The 22,006-nt window shown below is 39.9% G+C and overlaps 1 long non-coding RNA gene across 2 annotated transcripts in view; it reads right to left on the reverse strand.

Annotated features, from left to right (window-relative positions):
- Positions 1-7,739: 7,739 nt before the first annotated feature.
- Positions 7,740-22,006, reverse strand: part of LOC114908900 — a 40,370-nt gene continuing 26,103 nt past the window's right edge. Inside the window, exon 5 of one of the 2 annotated variants that reach the window (XR_003797071.1) lies at positions 7,740-13,650. This is a non-coding gene — a long non-coding RNA (uncharacterized LOC114908900). Of the gene's footprint in view, positions 13,651-17,184; positions 18,645-22,006 lie in introns of those variants that run through there. The other variant, XR_003797070.1, reaches the window with a different exon arrangement.

Raw genomic sequence — 22,006 nt, forward strand, 5'->3', positions numbered from 1 at the left:
TAGTTTGCATCTGCTAAACCCAGACTCCCAGTCCATCCCTCCTGTGCCCCCTCTTCCCCTTGGAAACCATAAGTCTGTTCTCTATGTCTGTGAGTCTGTTTCACAGATAAGTTCATTTGTGTCATATCTTAGATTCCACCTATAAATGATGTCATATGGCATTTGCCTTTCTTTTTCTGACTTACTTCACTTAGTATGATAATCTTGAAGTCCATCCATGTTTCTGCAAATGGCAAAATTTCATTCTTTTTTATGGTAGAGTAATATTTCATTGTATGTACATACTACAATATCTTTATCCATTCATCTGCTGATGGACATTTAAGTTCCTTCTATGTCTTGGCTATTGTAAATAGTGCTGGTATGAACATTACGGTGCATATATGTTTTTGAATTATAATTTTCTCCAGATATATGCCCAGGAGTGGTATTACAGAATCATATGGTAACTCTACTTTTAGTTTTTTAAGGCACCTCCATACTGTTTTCCGTAGTGGCTGTACCAGTTTACATTTCCACCGACAGTTTAGGAAGGTTCCTTTTTCTCACACCCTCTTCAGAATTTATTATTAGTAGACTTTTTGATAATAGCCTTTCTGACCGGAATGGGGTGATAACTTCATTGTAGTTTTGATTTCCATTTGTCTAATAATTAGTGATGTCAAGCATTTTTTCATGTGCCTTTGGTTATCTGTATGTCTTCTCTGGTGAAATGTCTATTTAGATCTTCTGCCCATTTTTTAATTAAGATTTTGTGTTTGTTTTTTTGATACTGGGCTGTTTGTATATTTTGGTAATTAATCCATTGTGGGTCACATCTTTTGAAAATATTTTCTCCCATTCTGTAGGGTTGTCTTTTCGTTTTGTTTATGGTTTCCTTTGCTGTGCAAAAACTGTTAAGTTTAATTAGGTCCCCTTTGTTTTTATTTCCATTGGTCTAGGAGACAGATTCAAAAAGATACTGCTGTGATTTATGTCAGACTGTTCTGCCTATGTTTTCCTCTAACAGTTTTATAGTATCTGGTCTTAACATTCAGGTCTTTAATCCATTTTTAGTTTATTTTTGTATATGGTGTTAGAGAATGTTCTAATTTCATTCTTTTACATGTAGCTGTCCAGGTTTCCCAGCACCATTTATTTTATTTTATTTTATTTATTTATTTATTTATTTTTTTGCGGTACGTAGGCCTCTCACTGTTGTGGCCTCTACCGTTGCAGAGCACAGGCTCTGGACGCGCAGGCCCAGCGGCCACGGCCCACGGGCCCAGCCGCTCCGCGGCATGTGGGATCTTCCTGGACTGGGGCATGAACCCGTGTCCCCTGCATTGGCAGGCAGACTCTCAACCACTGCGCCACCAGGGAAGCCCTCAGCACCATTTATTGAAGAGATTATCTTTTCTCCATTGTATATTCTTGCCTCCTTTGTGGTAGATTAATTGACCATAGGTATGTGGGTTTATTTCTGGGCTTTCTATCCTGTTCCATTGATCCATGTCTTTTTTTGTGTATGCCAGTACCATACTGTTTCAATTACTGTAGTTTGTAGTTTAGTCCTTAGGGAGCCTGATTCCTCCAGGTCTGTTCTTCTTTCTTATGATTGCTTTGGCTATTTGTTTTTTGTGTTTCCATACAAATTAAAAAAATTTTTTTTCTAGTTCTGTGAAAAATGCAATTGGTAATTTGATACGTATTGCACTGAATCTGTAGATTGCTTTGGGTAGTATAGGCATTTTGGCAATATTGATTCTTCCAATCCAGGAACATGGTATATCTTTCCATCTCTTTCTGTCCTCTTCAGTTTTTTTCATCAGTGTCTTACAGTTTTCAGAATACAGTTCTTTTGCCTCCTTAGGCAGGTTTATTCCTAGGTATTTTATTCTTCTTGATGTGATGGTAAATGGGATTGTTTTCTTAATTTTTCTTTCTGATCTTTCATTTTTTGTGTATAGAAATGCAACAGATTTCTGTGTATTAATTTTGTATCCTGCAACTTTACTGAATTCAACTAGTAGTTTTCTGATGGTGTCTTTAGGCTTTTCTATGTATAGTATCATGTAATTTACAAACAATGACACTTCTTCCTTTCCATGGATTTCTTTTATGGCTAGGACTTCCAAAATTATGTTGAATAAAAATGGTGAGAATGGGCATCTTTGTGTTGTTCTTGATCTTAGAGGAAATGCTTTCAGCTTTCCATTGTTGACTGTAATGTTAGCTGTGGGTTTGTTACATATGACTTTTATCATGGTGTGTTCCCTCTATGCCTGCTTTCTGTAGTTTTTTTGTTTTTTTTTTGCGGTGTGCGGGCCTCTCCCTGTTGTGGCCTCTTCCGTTGCAGAGCACAGGTTCTGGACGTGCAGGCTCAGCAGCCATGGCTCATGGGCCCAGCTGCTCCACGGCATGTGGGATCTTCCCGGACCAGGGCACGAACCCGTGTCCCCTGCATCGGCAGGTGGACTCTCAACCACTGCACCACCAAGGAAGCCCTTCTGTAGAGTTTTTATCATAAATAGATGTTGAATTTTATTAAAAGGCTTTTTGGCATCTATTGAGATGATCATATGGTTTTTATTCTTCAATTTGTTAATGTAGTGTATCACGCTGATTTGCAGATACTGAAAAATCCCTGTACAACTGGGATAAATTCCACTTGATCATGGTGTATGAACCTTTTAATGTATTGTTGGAGTAGGTTTGCTAGTATTTTATTTTATTTTATTTATTTATTTTTTTTGCGGTACGCGGGCCTCTCACCCTTGTGGTCTCTTATGTTGTGGAGCTCAGGCTCCGGACGCGCAGGCTCAGCGGCCATGGCTCACGGGCCCAGCCGCTCCATGGCATGTGGGATCTTCCCGGACTGGGGCACGAACCCGTGTGCCCTGCATCGGCAGGTGGACTGTCAACCACTGCACCACCAGGGAAGCCCGGTTTGCTAGTATTTTGATGAGTATTTTTGCATCTATGTTCACCAATGTTATTGGCTTGTAGTTTTCTTTTTTTGTGATATATTTGTCTAGTTTTGGTGTCAGGGTGATGCTGGCCTCACAGAACAAGTTTGGAAGTGTTCCTTCCTCTGCAGCTTTTTGGAATAGTTTCAGAAGGATAGGTGTTAACTCTTCACTAGACGTTTTGTAGAATTCAGCTATGAAGCCACTGGTCCTGGACTTTTGTTCTTTGGGAGTTTTAAAATTACTGATTCAATTTCATTACTGGTAATTGAACCATTCATAGTTTGTATTTCTTCCTGGTTCAGTCCTGGGAGATTGTACTTTTCTAAGAATTTGTACATTTCTTCTAGGTTGTCCATTTTATTGGCATATACTTGTTCATAGTAGTTTCTTATAATCTTTTGTATTATGGTGGTGTCTGTTTTAACTTCTTTTTCACTTCTGATTTTATTGATTTGGGACCTGTCCCTTTTATTTTTTCATGTTTCTCAGAAAAGGTTTATCAATTTTGTTTATCTTTTCAAAGAACCAGCTTTTAGTTTTATTGATCTTTTTTTTTTGTCTCTTTCATTTATTTCTTCAAATACATTTTTGATCTCCTTTTCTCCGTTTTCTTCTGGGATCAGTATTCTGCATAGATTGGCATGCTTTATATTATCCCATAGGTATTGTATATTGCTTTCGTTTTTTTTTTCTTTTCTTTTCTGCCTGCTGTTCTGAGTGGGTGATTTCCATTATTTTATCTTCCACATCACTAATTCATTCTGCATTATTCAGTTTGTGATTCATTGCCTTCAGCTCAGCTTTTGCCTCAGCAAATGAGTTTTCTAATTTTACTTGGTTCCTTTTTATAGTTTCTAGTTCTGTTTTACAGGAATCTGCATTTCTCTCAATAGCCTTTCATAATTCTTTCAATATTTTTATTACCTCCTTTTTGTACTTGGAGTCTATTAGACTGGAGAGTTCTGTTTCATTGTTCTTTCAGGGGAATTCTCATGATCTTTGATTTGGGAGTGGTTCCTTTGCTTCTTCATTTTACTTATATTTCTCTGACTCTATGATTTTAGGAGAATCAGTTATCTTCTGTGGTCTTGGAGGACTGTTTCTGTGTGGGAGCTTCCCTGTGTAGCCTGTGTGAGTCTAATATTTTTGGTGCTAGAGCTGTTTTTAGTATGGATACTGTCTCCTCACTGTGTGCTGTCCGTTATCCCCTTGATGCGGGTGTGACTGGTTTAGGGGTGACTAGAGCCTACGATGGGTATTGATTAGGCACTCCTTTTTGCTCTGTGGTTGTCACAGCCCTGTTGGGGCAGGGTCTGGTCCCCAGTTGTTGGAGTAGAATTGCACATCTGTTTCTGAGCTGCCATGTGAGGTAGGCAGGACTGGAGCACTCGCATTGGGAGAGGATCCTCTGAGTATTCCTCTGCCAAGAGCTGTCCACCGGTGACTGCGTTGTGTGGTCGCCTGTCACCTGTCGTGTGGGCTCAGAGTAAAGTGTTGTCAGCACTGCTCTGGGCCCTGCCTCAAACGTGGGAATGCAGGCAGTAGGCGCTGTTGGCCCTCAGATTCTCTGTTCATGAAGCCACCAGCACAAATCAGTAGATACAGATATACTGAAGTCAGGTACCAGGATCACAGCGCAAGCTACGGAAGCTGCTGAGACCCTGGCCCTGCCTCGACGTGGGTGTACCCACAAAGCCCGCAGCTGCTGATGCCAGACGTGCCCCCGCCATGGGAGCCCCCGTAACCCACTTGGGTGTCCCACAGATGCTGAGTTTACAAGGCCTGTGGGGCAGCAGTGGCAGAGTAAGCCCACAGATGGCACAGCTGTGGGGAGAGGGCTCTAACGTCGGCCCCACGTCCATGGGTGGGCAGCCCACACTTGCGTGCTCCGAGAGCTTGTAGAGGCAGAGCCGTGCCTGCTGTGAGCGTGCCAAGAGTGGGGCTGCTGTGATGGGCCACCCCTCCCTTCACGTGCCTGTTGATGATGGCACTTCTCACGCAGGTCCGGGCTCTGTCTGGGTACACCCCTGGCTGCAGCCTGTGCCACACTCCAGCTGCTTCAGGCTGCTTCCATGCAGCCATCCCGTCCTCTCCCAGGGTCTGTCCACCGAAGCTCGAGTTGCAGCACATAGGTGACACAGGCCTTCTGTGCTCATCCGTCTCTGTCCTGCCTGCCGCAGGCTGCTTGTTGCCCTTTCTCCCCGGAGGCTCCCTTTCCGTCATGTCTGATTTCCCACCAGTGAGGGGGGTTCCCAGGTTGAGGGAACCTTTCCTGTTTCACAGCTCTCTCCCCAGAGTTCAGGTCATGTCCCAATTCCTTCTTTGTTTTTTCCTTTGATCCTGCCCGGTTATGTAGTGATCTTCCTTGCAATTTCAGTTGTCTGACACCTTCTGTCAGCGTTCACTAGGTATTCTGTGAGAATTTTTCCTCATGTATTTGTGGGAGGAGGTGATCTCCACGTTTTTCTGTTCTGCCATCTTGATTCCTTCCATTTCCTATTGTTTATTTAGTCTCTATTTTTGTTCTGATCTTTGTTATTTCTTTCCTTCTACTAACTTTCGTTTTTGTTTGTTCTTCTTTCTCTACTTCCTTTAGGTGTAAGGTTAGGTTGGGTTGTTAATTTGAAATTTTCCTTGATCCCTGTATCACTATAAACTTCCGTCTTAGAAGTGCTTTTGCTGTCTGGATCGTCATGCCTTCTTTTTCTGTTTTTCTTTAGGCTATTGTCTCCAGGTATTTTTGATCTCCTCTTTGACTGTTTCAGTGGTCCATTGGTTACTTAACAGCATATTGCTTAGCGTCCACATCTTTGTGTTTCTGCAGTTTTTCTTTCCTGTGGTGGATTTCTAGTCTCAGTGCTGTAGTTGGAAAAGATGCTTGATATGATTGTCATCTTAAATTTACCAAGGCTTGATTTGTGGCCTGGCATGCGATCTGTCCATGGTGAATGTCCATGTGCACTTGAAAAGAATGTGTATTCTGCTTTTGGATGGAATGCTCTCTCTATATTTATTATTATTATTTTTAAAGCTTCTTTTTAATTTTTCTTTATTTATCTTGGTTGCACCGGTCTTAGTTGCAGCATGTGTGCTCCTTAGTTGAGGCATGCATGTGGGATCTAGTTACCTGACCAGGGATCGAATCTGAGTTCCGTGCATTGGAAGGTGGATTCTTAACCACTGCATCACCGGGGAAGTCCCCCTCTCTATATTTATATCAAGTCAGTTTAGTCTAATGTGTTATTAAGGCTGTGTTTCCTTATTGATGTCTGGATGATCTGTCCATTGAGGTAAGTGGGGTGTTAAAGTTCTCTACTGTTATTTTGTTACAGCTGAGTCCTACTTTTATGTCTGTTAATATTTGCCTTATATATTTAGGTGGTCCTATGTTGGGTGCACGTATATTTACAATTGTTATATCTTCTAGAATGATCCCTTGATCAATACGTAGTGTCCTTTATCTCTTATAACAGTCTTAATTTTTTTTGGGGGGGGGTGGGTGGGGTACGCGGGCCTCTCACTGTTGTGGCCTCTCCCGTCGCGGAGCACAGGCTCCAGATGCACAGCCTCAGCGGCCATGGCTCACGGGCCCAGCCGCTCTGCAGCATGTGGGATCCTCCCGGACTGGAGTCTTAATTTTTTTAAAAAAATTATTTTTGGCTGCGTTGGGTCTTCACTGCTGCACGTGGGCTTTCTCCAGCTGCGGTGAGCAGGGGCTACCCCTTCCTGCAGTGTGCGGGCCTCTCATGGGCGGCCTCCCCTGTTGTGGAGCATGGGCTCCAGGCATGTGCGCTTCAGTAGTCGTGGTATGTGGTTTCAGTAGTAGTGGCTTATGGGCTCTAGAGTGCAGGCTCGGCAGCTGCAGCACATGGACTTAGTTGCTCCGCAGCATGTGGGACCCTCGAAGACCAGGGCTTGAACCCATATCCGCTGCATCGACAGGCGGATTCCTAACCACTGCACCACCAGGGACGTCCCAGCAGTCTTAATTTTAAAGTATATTTTATTTGCTGCTGTGGCTTTCTTTTGATTTCCATTTGTATGGAATACCTTTTTCTATCCCCTCACTTTCAGTCTCTGTGTTTTTAGTTCTAAATTGAGTTGCTTGTAGGTAGCATATATACACGTCTTGTTTTTATATCCATTCAGCCAGTTTATGTCTTTCAGTTGGAGTATTTAGTACTTTTATGTTTGAGGTAATTATCGATATGAATGTTCTGTCATTTTGTTAATTGTTTTGGATTTGTTTTTGTAGGTCTTTTTTTCCCTTTTGTGATTTGCTAACTATCTTTAGTGTTGTGTTTGGACTCCTTTTTCTTGTGTATATATCTATTACAGCATTTTGGTTTGCAATTGCCATGAGGTTTTTATATAGCAGTCCATATATACATGATTAAGTTGCTGATCTCTTAATTTCAAATACATTTTATAAACCCTGCATTTGTACTCTCCTCCTCTCATGATTACTGTTTCTGATATCATATTTTACATCTAATTGTTCTGTGTATCCCTTAATTACTGTGGATATAGATGATTTTACTACTTTTGTCTTGTTACCTCCCTGCCCTGTTAGCTTTGTGTGTGCATGATTTCCTACCTTTATTGTACATTTGCCTTTATTGGTATACAAACTATTTTGTAGTATTTTTAGTTTCTAGATGGGGTAGATGCTGACATTTAGACTCTACTGTTACTTGTTTTGCTTTTAGACCACTGATAACTTTCACCTTGCAAATTTCATTGTTATAACTGGCCTTCATTTTTCTTTATTCAGTCATCAGTTCTGTATTTTTTTTTTTTTTTTTTTGCAGTACGCGGGCCTCTCACTGCTGTGGCCTCTCCTGTTGCGGAGCACAGGTTCCAGACATGCAGGCTCAGTGGCCATGGCTCACGGGCCCAGCCGCTCCGCAGCATGTGGGATCCTCCCAGAACCAGTGTCCCCTGCATCGGCAGGCGGACTCCCAACCACTGCGCCACCAGGGAAGGCCAGTTCTGTATTTTTGATGATATTCTTAGTGTTCTTTGTTTTATATCTACAATTTGGGGTTTGGAATGAATATTTCTTTAATATTTTATAGGATTTCTGTTTTGAGTGTTTGCCTTTTTTTTTTTGATGTGGACCATTTTTAAAGTCTTTTATTGAATTTGTTACAGCATTGCTTCTGTTTCATGTTTTGGTTTTTTGGCCACGAGGCATGTGGGATCTGAGCTCCCCAACCAGGGATCGAACCCACACCGCCTGCATTGGAAGGTGAAGTCTTAGCCACTGGACTGCCAGGGAAGTCCCCGACTTAACATTTGTTTCCCTGAAAGCTGTGTAACCTCTAGAAGTTTTTGAAAAGATAGTCTATTCCTTTTACTGTTTCATATTAGTACCTATTATGAACCCATACACCTTTGTTTTAATGGGCTATCTTTTTTAAAGGAGTTTTAGGTTCATGGAAGAATTAGGTGGAAGTTATAGAGATTTCCCAGTATTTTCCACCTCAGATATGCAGACCCTCCCTCATAATCAACACCCGACAGAAGAGTATGTTTGTTATCACTGAGGAACCTACATTGACATGAATTACCCCCTCAAAGTCCACATTTATGTTAGAGTTCACTCTAGGTGTTATATATTTTGTAGGTTTGGGCAAATGTATACTGACATGTGTGTACCGTAATAGTACCATAAAAAGTAATTTCATTATTTAAAAATCCTCTGTGCTCTACCTATTCATCTCTCCCTCCCTCCTAACTGCTGCAATGACAGCTCTTGTTACTGGCTTCATACATCTGCCTTCTGCAGCATGTCATCTAGTTGGAATCAAACAGTTTATATAGTGTTTTCAGATTGTCTTCTTTGACTTAGTTATATCCATTTAATTTTCTCCATGACTTTTCATAGTTTGATAGCTCATTTCTTTTTAGTGGTGAATAATATTTCCCTTGCCTGGATGTACCACAGTTTATTACTCCATTCACCAACTGAAGGACATTTTGGCTCCTTCCAAGTTTAGATGATATGGATAATGCTGCTATAAATACTTATATGCAGGGAATTTATTTCTGCATGTTTGTTTTTTGTTTTTGTGGCATGTAATAGTTCCTCATTCCTTTTGTTGCCTCATAATAGTCCATGAATGAATACAACATTTTGTTTATCCATTTGTGAGTTGTTGGACATTTGGGTTGTTTCCACCTTTTGGCTATTGTGAACAATACTGCTAGAAACATTTTTGAACGTTTTTTGTGGACGTATATTTACATTTCCTTTTGCATAAAGCTAAAAGTGCAGTTGTTTGGTCATGTGGTAATTTTCTGTTTAATCTTTTGAGGAACTGCCAGTGTCTTCCAAAAGTGCTGCTGCACCATTTGACATTTCCACCAGGAGTGAGTGTATGAGGGTTCCAGTTTCTCTATATCCTCACTAACACTTGTTATCTGTCTCTTTGACTACAGCCATTGTAGGGGGTATGGAGTTGTACCTCATCCTGGGTTTGACTTGCATTTTTCTATTGAAAAATTATGTTAAACATCTTCTCTGTATGTGCATATTGGCTGTTTTTCTTTGTTCTTTGGAGAATGTCTGTTCAGGTCCTTTGCCCATCCTAAAATTGGGTTGTCTTTTTTTGTTGAGTATAAATAAGTTCTTTATATCTTCTAAATGCAAGTGCCTTGTCAGATATTTATGATTGGTGAGTGTTTTTTATTGTTTTGTAGGTTTCCTTTTCACTTTTAGAGGGTAGAAGCTTAAAGGGTGCAGGAGATAATTGAGATTTTGTTTTTAAACTAGGTTCTTATAGCATCCACAGTAACAGTCCCAAAATGGATTTTCGTGACTGGGAGGCCTTTAGGTTAATTATAAGTATTCCTCAGTCTTAACTTTCTGGGATTAAAGGTACTTAGGCCCACTTGGGGGTGCTTTTGTTTCTACCTGCAGCCTCTGAGAACTGTGTTTGCACAAATAATCATGTGGATCACAACACCCATGCTGCTCTCCTTAGACCACGCCCCCTCCACCCATGGCTACTGTTTTCTGACTACATTCATCTTGTTTTTAACATTTCCTGTTTACAAAATTAATTGTCAATGTATAAGACATGTTTTGAGCAGATAAAGTTTCACTCCCAAAAACCTTGGTCTAGAAGACAGTGTTTACCTCATTTGACAGGAAAACCACCTTCCATTAACTTAATCCTTTGGGAAGATGGTAAGTGTATTGTTGATCCTTTTCCTAATAATATCTGACTAATAAAGTGGAGCTAAGTCTACTTGTTATTTTTTGGTCCATCCTGGCTTGTTACCAGGATTCATTTAGTAGGAAGAAGTCATGATGTGGATAATGACAAAAATTGAAAATTCAAAAATTAGATGTAGTTTACTTTAAATACAGCATGGCTTACTGATATGTCTAATTAGCTTTTCTGTAAAAAAAGAACCCCCCCCCCAAAAAAAAATCCCCCATTCATCATTCAGTCATAAGGTATTTGTCTTTCTGTCACTCACTTCAGGTAGCATAATGCCCTTCATGTTGTCACACATGGCAAGTTTTTTACACTATATATATTTAGACATGTCACAGTTTCTTCATTTATATTCATTGATGGACACTTAGGTTGTTTACTATTATAAATACTGCAGTGAACAGGGGGATACATATATCTTTTTGAGATAGTGTTTTCATTTTCATCATATAAATACCCAGAAATGGAATTGCTGGATATTATGTTAGTTCTATTTATTTGAAGAACATCTGTACTGTTTTTCGTAGTGTTGGCACTAAGAGAACACAAGGATTCCCTTTTCTCCACATCCTTGCCAACACTTGCTTGTCGTACATTTGTTTATGTTAAAGCCATTCTAAGAATTGTGAGGTGAGATCTCACTGTGGTTTTAATGTTCATTCTCCTGATGATGTTGAACATCTTTTCATGTATCTGTTGACCATCTGTATGATTTCTTTGGAAGAAAATCTATTCGGATCTTCTGCCCATTTTTTTTTTTTAATCAGAATTTTTGTTGTTTTTGCTGTTGAGCTGTGAGATCTTTATGTAATTTAGATGTTAAGCCCCTTAAATATGATTTGTAAATGTTTTCTCCCAACCCATACGTTGCCTTTGCATTTTGTTGATAGATTCCATTGCTGTCCACAAACTTCTTAGATTGATGTAGACCTACTTGTTTATTTTTGTTTCTTTTGCTTTTACTTTTCATTTCAGATTCAAAAAATCACTGACAAGATATCAAGGAGCTTACTATGCTTTCTTCTAGGAGTTTTTTTTTTCAGGTATTACATTCAAGTCTTTACTCTGAGTTAATTTATGCATATGGTATAAGATAGTGGTCCAGTTTCATTCTTTTGTATGTGCCTTTCAGTTTTCTCAATACTAATTATTGATGACACTGTCCTTTCCCCCTTGTATATTTTTGGCTCCTCTGTTGTAAATTTATTGATTGCATATGTGTGGGTTTACTTCTGGGCTTTCTAGTCTCTTCCATTGACTTACGTCTGCTTTAAAGCCAGTAGCATTTTAGTTTCCATTCTTTGTAACATCGCTTGAAATCAGGGAATGTGATGCCTTCACCTTTTTTATTCTTTCTGAAGATTGCTTTGGCTATTCGGTGTCTTTCTGGTTCCATACAAATTTTAGGATTATTTGTTCTATTTCATGTGCATGTTTTTGGCACGCAGAAAAGTTTTTGGCTCATTTGTGTAACTTCCAGGTAGTGCGATTGCTAGATCATATTTAAGACTGTAAGAAACTGCAAACTCTTCCAAACTAGCTGTACCATTTAGCATTCCCATCAGCAATGAATGAAAGTTTCTGCTGCTCTGCATCATTTCTAATTTTTAATATTTTCAGTGTTCTGTACTTTGGCCACTATCATAGGTGTTTAGTGGTATCACATTTGTTTTAACACACATTTTCCTCAATTAAATTTTTCTTATTAAGTTTTAGTCACAGGTTACCATTCAATTGATTTGCTGTAGTTTTCTATAAGGAAGTTTTGATTTCTATTTTAATTTCAATTTTTTTTGCTGCAAATAATTGTTTTGCTGGAAGTTTTACTTTCATTTTAGGTTCGTAGGAGTTGCTGGCAAAATAACCACTCTTACACTCAGTTAAACAAGAATTCAGAGAGTTCATTGAATTAAAAGATTACAGTATACTAATTAAGAATAGTATAACTAAGAAAGTATAGTAGAGACAGGTTTATTACATCATGGAATTGGGGAAGCACCTACATCCAGATCCAAGCAGCACTGGGAAGTCCCTTCAGCAGCAATATGGAATCCCAGCTGGGAAGGCCCGGACGGTACATCCACCCCATGGGTGAGACTTGTTTGCTACTGGAAGGATTCCTGCTTTTAGCATCAGGCCACAGGCTGACGATAGTCTGCCTGCGTGCAAATTTGCAGCTCTGGCTATTGTCATAAATGCCTTGGTTTTAAGTCATAAGTCTTGGAGTGTTCTCTGATCCCTGGGGGCTGGCCAGGCCCTCAGGGTGCAAGAAGGCCCCAGACTTACGCCCTATCTTATCTAATGATTTACAAGGTGTGCTGCCTGCAGGGAGCTCAGCAGTTTGGCATGTAGCCAGCTTTTAGGGTCATTGCCCAGTCAGAGAGGCCTAGTGCTGCCTCTGAAACCTGAACAAGACTACTTTACTAGCTTCCCCAACATTAATTTATTCTAATAATTATTCTCCCTGTGTAGATTCTTCATGCACATCTTGGTATGCTGATATTTAAATAGCTCATTTTATTTAAGGAAAGTTTTTTATACTCCATGGTTTCCCTCATTATTACTGCTTCTAACAATGTTTCTCAGAAATTTTCTTACGTTCCTTGAACTACATATTTCAATGAAGCCTCTTTTGTTCCCTGTCCTCTCTTTCAACTAAATTTCATCAAAAGTCACCTGGTCCTTGTTGATATACATCCTATTATCGTCCTGTTCTTCAGGCTGTTAATTGGCTGCTTATGTTGTTGACCACATCTCTGCACATAGAACTCTGCCATGGATCAGCTGGGCAATGCCAGAACGGTTTCTATGGTTAAACCCTGCTGTGAACAACACTTGTCCATACAAGTCGTTCTTTCCCCTCTAGGTTGTTTAGTAATGCCCCTTAAGCCCTTAAGGTTACTATTTTCTGTTGCTGTTCCAGAAGTCAAAATTCATTACTTTTTGTTAAGTGCATATTAATTTCTATTGATAAAAGTAAGTATATCTTTAGTGATATACATACAGTAAGAGCGCTTCTCATCTGATGTCTGTTTTATGTTTGGGATTGGAACGTTAAAAGACCCAAAGATATGATTTCAAATACTTTAAAAAATTCCTGCAAAAGAGATCTGTTACTTTTATATGACAAAGCTGTTTGCACTAAAAAACTTCATGCTAAAATTGGTATTCTGATTTAAAAATGTATAAGTAGTTTAAAAGTTATTCTTACCAAATATAATCACATCCACAGAGGTTAAACCTTGGCAAAACCCTCCTGCTAGCTTTGTTTCCACCAGTCAACCTCTGTCGCCCCTGCCAAGAGATCATCATCCAGCAACCATGATCATCCTCCATTGCTGTACCCTTGAGAGGGGTTTATTGCATCCACATGTGTTCACACAGAGTGAATTCATTCATTCTCCAGGTTTTGCTTTTAGGTCCCACAAAGAACATTCTTGTACACATCTTCCGGAACAAATAATATATGCCTAGGAATGGAATTTGTGGGATACTCAGCTTGATCATGTTTAGAGCAAATATTGGAATAGATGTAAACCTACAGTCTTCCCATAACAGCACTCTGTGTCTTCCTAATATCTTCCACATTTCCTTCATACCAACAATAGAGTTTGCATAGAATGAGTCATGTTTATGCTTCTTGCTACAGCGGTTCTTCTTTTCCCAAGGTGAGGCTTTCATCTGCTGCAGTACAGTCCTCTTCCCATAGATTTGCAAGCACAAGCAGTGCTCCCACATTGCCCACTACTTCACTCTTGCTTTGTTAAATCCCAGTCCTGGCCTTCCCTCGGATTTTTGTGGATCTAAGTGAACTCTATTGGTACTTCTTAGTACTGTGTCCATATTTAGCACTTGGGCTCCCCAGTTCCCATAAGACCCCACCCCTCCCCATACCCCACACACTGCCTAAGCAAGGACCCCTACTTGCACACAGTACAGTTTGCTCAGATCAGCGACTCGGTCTGGTCACTGTGTACATCAACACGTGCTGGACGTGACTCCTGTCATTATCTGGGAATGGTAGGACAGTGACGGGACAGTGTAAGTGACACAACTCACTGCCCGTATCTTCCTTGAAACATTTCTAAGATACACTTCCTTTAAATTTTCTTAAAGTCTGTACTGCCTGGATGGACGATGCTGCTTAACACATATGGACATGTCCTGTTACTCTGCACACCCAGGTTCAAACTGTCTCTTGAATTTGCTTTCTGTGTGAGTTAGATGTGTGTTTTTATATGAAATACTGTGATAATTTACCTCAAGAATAATTAAATAATTAATTCTGTTATAGGGGCTTGAAATATTGCATGGCAGATAGCTAGGACTGTAAAGTTACCTTTAGTTAACTAGATGTGTCATTTTTTGGTCATGGTTATTATGAAATTGACCTTGGCCTACACTATACTTTGGCTGTTGTCTTTTTCTAATTATTTTCCATACAGATGTTCTCTCTGACCTTAAGATAACAATTTTAAAGCATACATTATATACCATATATATATATATTTTTGCCATACAAGTGTACAATTAAATGACACTCCACAGTTAGGTAGTTGAACTGTGTAGAATCACAGGCATGACAATGATTGAAAATTTCAGACCGTTTTCCCTAATTCTTAAACTTTATACATACATTTACCTGAATCTGATATTTCAAAATTCAGTGCTTATCAAGGTATTTTTCCTATTGTGTGTTCCTTCTGAAATGAAATTTTTTTGTTGTTGTTGGTACCTACCGGAGAATCTTTTAGAATTCCAGAGACTTATTATTTTGTGCAAATGTGGTTATTTATTACCTTACCTGCTTGATTTATCATGGGTTATGTAAATGCTTTATCACTTATTATTGTGATATACAGATTTTAAAAAATATTTTTTCTTACATCATACTCACATGTGATTAACATTATTATAAAGGTTAAGGATTAGGGAAGACAGTCTCAAATCTCAATGATGATTTCATGCCTGGATTTTTATAAGCCAGTACATAGGTAGACATTCTAACTGTGGACTATCATTTAATTATCCAGATACATTGCAAAATATATATGTAGTATGTAGTGTATGTTTGAAACTCTATTATCTAAGATCAGAGAAAACAGTAATATGGGAAAATATATAAAAAGAAAATTAAACTGTATATAACAGTGATGTCTGAATACCATGTTTGAGAAAACTGTTCATTGCATATGATTTTTTATGTAATTATCTAAGTCAGTATAAAATATTTATTTTCCAACTCCATTTAATAGGAAGCCATTCTGCTAGACTTGCAATCAAGGAATTATCACCAAGAGAAAGACACTGATAAAGGAGAATTATGCCATGTAGTGGTACTGGAAAGAAATCAAAACCATGGCATCAAGGATTTTGACCTCAAGGAAGTCTGTGCAGATGTGCAGGAGTGTGAGAGTGAGTGGGGCTACGATGCAAGAGATTATGAAGAAGTGCTTTTGACCCATAACAAAAATCTCAGAGAGAAGATCAAGATAATAAGTCCTTAATTAATTTTCCTCAGAGTGTTTCTGTACGAAGTAATGCACGTGAATATTTCACACACGACAAGCCATCCATAAGAAGTTTGTTAACAACGAAAAATAACGTCAGCGTTGCTGGAAACAGAGATCTCAAGTGTTTGGAAAGCAGACCTGGAGTGAGGCTGCAGGCCCAGGCGGCTCAGCTGCAGAGATGTGCAGCTGAGGAGAAAGTGTATGCGTGTGGTCAAGGTGAGAAGCCAGTCAGCAGTGGTTCCTCAGTTTCACCACTTCACAGAGTTCCTCCTAGTGTGGAAAACACGTTGTCACCTGCGCAGTACAGGAGAACACACACTCGAGAAAAATCTTACAGCTGTAATGACTGTGGGAAGGCTTTTAGCAAAAGCTCAAACCTCAGGAATCACAGGAGAATTCATTCTGGACAGAAACCTTACAGATGTAGTGAGTGTGGCAAAGCCTTTAACCAGTGTTCTAATCTCACTACACATCAGAGAGTGCATACAGGAGAGAAACCTTACAAATGTCCTGAGTGTGGCAAAGCCTGTGCTGAGCATTCAAGCTTTAACAGGCATAAGAGAATCCATACCAGATAGAAATCGTACAGATGTCTTAAGTATGGCAAAGCGTTTACAGTGCGCTCATATCTTACTCAACATGAGACAGTCCATACTAGAGAGGAGCCACACAGATGTAATGAGTGTGGCAAGCATTTTACACAGCGTTCAAACCTTTTGGCACACCAGAGAATTCATACAGGAGCAAAACCTTTTAAATGTAATAAATGTGATAAGGCTTTTATTGAACGGTCACAACTTTGGGGTCATGAGAGAACTCACACTGGAGAGAAACTTTACAAATGTGATGAGTGTGGCAGAGCCCTTACAAGACATTCATATCTTACTCAACATAAAACAATCCACACTGGAGAAAAACCTTACAAATGTAATGAGTGTGGCAAAGCTTATACTCAATTTGCAAGCCTCACCAGGCATCTCAAAATACATACTGAAAACAACATAAGCCTCACATAAGTGGCAATGCTTTGGTCCAAAGCTCAAGGTTTAGGGGTCACCAGAGATTTTATAATAAGAAAGAAACTTTAAAGCGATTCAGACAAAATTTGTGCATGTATTCAAGCCTTACTTAACATATGGGAGTCTATCAAGGAGAAAGAAGACATACAGATGGCCAGCAGACACATGAAAAGATGCTCACCGTCACAGATCATCAGGGAAGGGTAAATCAAAAGCTCAATGAGGGGGCTTCCCTGGTGGCGCAGTGGTTAAGAATCCACCTGCCAATGCAGGGGACACGGGTTCGAGCCCTGGTCCAGGAAGATCCCACATGCCATGGAGCAACTAAGCCTGTGTGCCACAACTACTGAGCCTGCACTCTAGAGCTCGCGAACCACAACTACTGAGTCTACGAGCCACAACTACTGAAGTCCGGGCGCCTAGAGCCCGTGCTCTGCAACAAGAGAAGCCACCGCAATGAGAAGCCCACGTGCCGCCACAAAGAGTAGCCCCTGCTCTCAGCAGCTAGAGAAAACCTGTGTGCAGCAGCAAAGACCCAATGCAGCTAAATAAATAAAAATTTTAAAATTATATTAAAAAAAGCTCAATGAGGTACCACCTCACACCTGTTTACAATGGCTGTCATCAGAAAGACAACAAGCATTGGCAATGGTGTGGAGAAAAGGGAACCCTGTCCACTATTGCTGGGATTGTAAGTTGGTGCAACATTTATGGAAAACATTACTGAAGTTCCTCAAAAATTAAAACCGTCAGATGAACCAGGTATTGCACTTTGAAGTATTTACTGGCAGAAAAGAAAAACAGTAATTTGAGAAAATACAGGCATTTGAATATTCATTGTAGCATTATTTCCAGTAGCCAAGACAGAGAAGCAGCCTAAGTGTCCATCAGTAGATGAATGCTTAGAGGAGATGTTGTATGTCCATTCCGCACAGTAGAATATAAGTCACCCTTAAGAAAAGGAGTCCAGCCATTTGCAACAACATGGATAGATCTAGAGGATTTTATGCTAAGTGACAGAAGTCAGGCATAGAAAGACAAATACTGCACGATCTTACTTATATGTGGAATCGAAGAAGCAAAAGCACAAGACAAGGAAAACAGATTCACAGATAAAGAACAAATGTGTGGTTGTTGCCAGGAGGAAGGGCAGTGCAGTGGCAGGTAAAATAGGTGAAGGAGATTAAGAGGCACAAACCTCTATGTAATAGGTAAGTCATGGGGATGTAATATCCACCATAAGGAATATGTTTAAAAGGAGCATGGTAGTAGCTGAGGAAAGATGGCTACACATATCATTGTGATGATTTCATAAAGTATGCACATGTTACCTCATATAGTACAGCCAATACTAACACTGTTGTATATCAATTATATTTCAATAAAGAGAGACTCCATCGTAGAGAGAAACCATACAAAACTTACATGGAAGAGCCTGTAACTAGGGCTCACGTCTTACCTTATATCAGAGTATATACATCTTTGAGAAACCAAGCAAATGTCACGTATAACTGCGCAGCAGGGTGATAATTAGTTGGAAATAATATATGTTAGTGCAGCTTCTATCAGAAATAATTCGTCCCTTCTTTGTTCACACAAAATACATCCAACCTTGTATGTTAAGGATAGAAGAAAAGGAAAGGAGAAGAAGTTCTACCAAAACATGACTCCAGTCACACATGAGGATTTCATAAGTTTCATGAGATTCCTCTTGAGTCAGAGTCCTATATGGAGGCCTCATCACTCATAACACATTAGGCTAAAACAGAGAAATAAAACTTAAATAAATCCTACCATTTATTGAAGAAAAAGGAGGTACCCAGTGGTCTTTGGTCCACAGCAAATGTGCAGTTTTGCTGAGCACATGTTCTCAGGTCCCTATTCCATACGGCCAGGGATGGGAAATGATCTTTTCTGGACTCTGTCTTTCCCCTAAGAATGGATAGCCAATATTTTGTGTTTTGTTGTTCTTCACTTAACCTACTAACATCCAACAGAGTATTACAAACTATGCCTTCCTTGAGCAATAAGCACTTCTTCCCAGGACCTTTAGCCCATGTGCCACAACTACTGAAGCCCACATGCCTTAAAGCCCGTTCTCTGCAACGGGAGAAGCCACCGCAATGAGAAGCCTGCGCACCACAAAGAGGAGTGGCCCCTGCTCGCCACAACTAGAGAAAGCCTGCGTGCAGCAACAAGGACCCAATGCAGCCAAATAAATAAATAAAATAAATTTATTAAAGAAAAAAAAACTACAATGAGATATCACCTCACACCCCTTAGAAGGGTTATCATCAAAAAGCCAAGAGATAACAAGTATTGAGCAGAATGTGGGAAAGAAAAACGATCACTAGTGCACTGCTGGAAAGAATGAAAACTGTTGCAGCCACTACAGAAAACAGTATATAATTACCTCAAAATATTAAAGAAAAAAAAACCTATCAAATAATGCAGAAGTTCCACTGCTGGGTATATATCGGACAAGATAAAATCACTGTCTTAAAAAGATACCTGCACTCCCATATTCATTATACCAGTTTTCACTACAGCCAACTCATAGAAACAACCTAAAGTGTCCAAGAGATGAATGGATAAAAAAAAATCTAGTAGACATACACAATGCAATATTATTCAGCCATAGAAGAGAAGGAAATTCTGTTATTTGTACCAGCATGTATGGACGTTGAGACTGTATGCTCAGTAAAATAAGTCAGACATAAAAAGTAATACTGATCTCACTTATATGTGGAATATACATATATAGAAGAACAAAAGAGACAAAAGCTAACAGAAGTAGAACAAAGTAGATTAGAGATAAATGAAACAGAATAAAAAGTACAGAAAACTACAACCCTACAATATGGTTGTTTGAAAAGGATGAAAACACTGACAAACACCTAGATTTACTCACAAAGAGAACACTCAAACTACTGAAATCAGGAATGAAAGAGGGGACATCACAACCGTTTACAAATGATTCTACAGAAATCAAAAAAATCTAAGAGAATACTAAGAACTATTCTATACCTAAATGTTGGATAACCCAGAAGAAATGGATACTCTCCTAGAAAATATAACCTCTCAAGACTGACCCATGAATAAATAAAAAAATGTGAACAGACCTATTCCTATTAAGGAGATTGAAATCACTAATCGAAAACCATACAACAAAGAAAAGCCAGATAGCTTCACTGCAGAATTCTTCTCAACATTTAAAAACAATTAAGAGCAATCTTGCTTTCACTCTTCAAAACAACTGAAGGAGAGGGAACAGTTCTAAACTCCCTCTATGAGGCCAGAGTTATGCCAATAACAAAGCCAGACAAAGACACTACAAGAAAACCAGAGGCTACAATCTCTAATGAATAATGATGCAAAAATCATCAATAAAATAATAGTAAACTGAAACCAACAGCACATTAAAAAGATTATATACTGTGACTAATAGGGATATATTTTTGAAATTTAAGGATGGTTCAACATATGAAAATCTTTTGATGTAAAACAGCACATTAACAGAATGACGGGAAAAAAACTACATGATCATTTCTACTGAAAAGCATTTGACAAGCATTTCATGGTAAAAACACTCGGTAAACTAGAAATAAAAAAAATACTACCTCAGGCTTCCCTGGTGGCACAGTGGTTGAGAGTCCGCCTGCCGATGCAGGGGACATGGGTTCATGCCCTGGTCCAGGAGGATTCCACATGCCACGGAGCGGCTGGGCCCGTGAGCCATGGCCACTGAGCCTGCGTGTCTGGAGCCTGTGCTCCACAACGGGAGAGGCCACAACAGTGAGAGGCCCGCGTACCACAAAAAAAAAAAAAAAAAAAAAAAAACTACCTCAACATAATAAAGGCCATATATTAACAGCCCACAGCTACCATCACACTTGATGGGGAATGACTTAAAGCTTTTCCTCTAAGATCAGGCACAAGAGAAGGATACCTACTTTCACTATTTCTAAAAACATTACTGAAAATCCTAGCAAGGACACATAGGCAGAAATATAGATAGAAGGTATCCGAATAGAAAAGGGAAGAAGAATTTTTTCTGTTTACAACCTACATGATCTAATGTGTAGAAAAAACTGAAGATTCCACAAAAAAAAAATCCTGCTGGAACTAATGAATGAATTCAGAAAAATTAGAAAAATAAAATATGTAGGTATAACTCCTTATCCAAGGAGGAAAACATTTTTACACTATAACCTAAAAGCACTGCTGAAAAATATTAGAAAAGACACCAGTAACTGCAAATATATCCCGAGTTCATGGGTTGGTAGGCAGTACTGTCAAGATGGCAATACTACCCAAAGTGATCAACAGATTCAACACAATTCTTAGCAAAATCCCAACAGCATTTCTTGAAGAAATACATAAATCCATCCTAAGATTCATATGCAATCTGAAGACCCTCAGAGCAAAAACAAGTTTGAAAATAACAAAGTTGGAGGTCACACAATTATTTCAAAATTATCACAAAGCTAAACTAATCAAAGTGGCACAGTACTGGCATGAAGACAGACCCGTGGAACAGAATAAAGATGTCAGAAATAAACTTGTGTATACGGTCAAATGATGTTCCACAGGGTGTCACTACCACTCAGTGGGGGAAGGGCAGTCTACTGAACTATGCTGAGAGGAGACCAAGATGGTGGAGTAGAAGGATGTGGAGCTCCTCTTCTCCCACAGATACACCAAAAATACATCTCCACGTGGAACAAGTCTCACAGAACACTTTACTGAAAGCTGGCAGAAGATCTCATACAACAAAAACTGCAAGAAAGATCCCCACTTAACCGGTTAGAACAAAAGGGGGAAGAAAGGAGTCGGGATGGGACCTGCATCCCTGGGAGGGAGCTGGGAAGGAAGAAAGGTTCCCACACCCCGGGGAACTCCTCGACTGGCTGAGAGGTCCGCCAGGACAGGGAGGGGAGCTTTCGACGCCAGAGAGGAGAGTGTAGGAGCTGGCTTGTCGCCAGTAGGGTAGGCAGAGAGTAGCACAGCCAGTCCTTGCCATGCTGCTGCACTTCCCAGCCCAAGATGTGTGCCTCCTGGTGTGCACAGCAACTGGGTGCTGAAACTCAGGCCTCGGCGACATACTCGGGGAGAGAATTCGGTTTTGCTGTGCAGAGACGGCCCAAAGGTCCTGGAGCATGGTCTGGGCCACAGCTGGGGCTGTGTGCAGGACAGAGTGCAGGTCTGCAATAGGAGCCCACTATCAATGCACAAAGAGAGGGGCGTGGGTCTGCTATAGCAGCCTCATTGTCAGGGTGCTCAGGGGGGCACAG

The sequence above is a fragment of the Monodon monoceros genome, unplaced genomic scaffold (genome assembly GCF_005190385.1).
Source record: "Monodon monoceros isolate NGI ecotype Baffin Bay Population unplaced genomic scaffold, NGI_Narwhal_1 Super_Scaffold_10, whole genome shotgun sequence".
NCBI classification, from domain to species: domain Eukaryota; kingdom Metazoa; phylum Chordata; class Mammalia; order Artiodactyla; family Monodontidae; genus Monodon; species Monodon monoceros.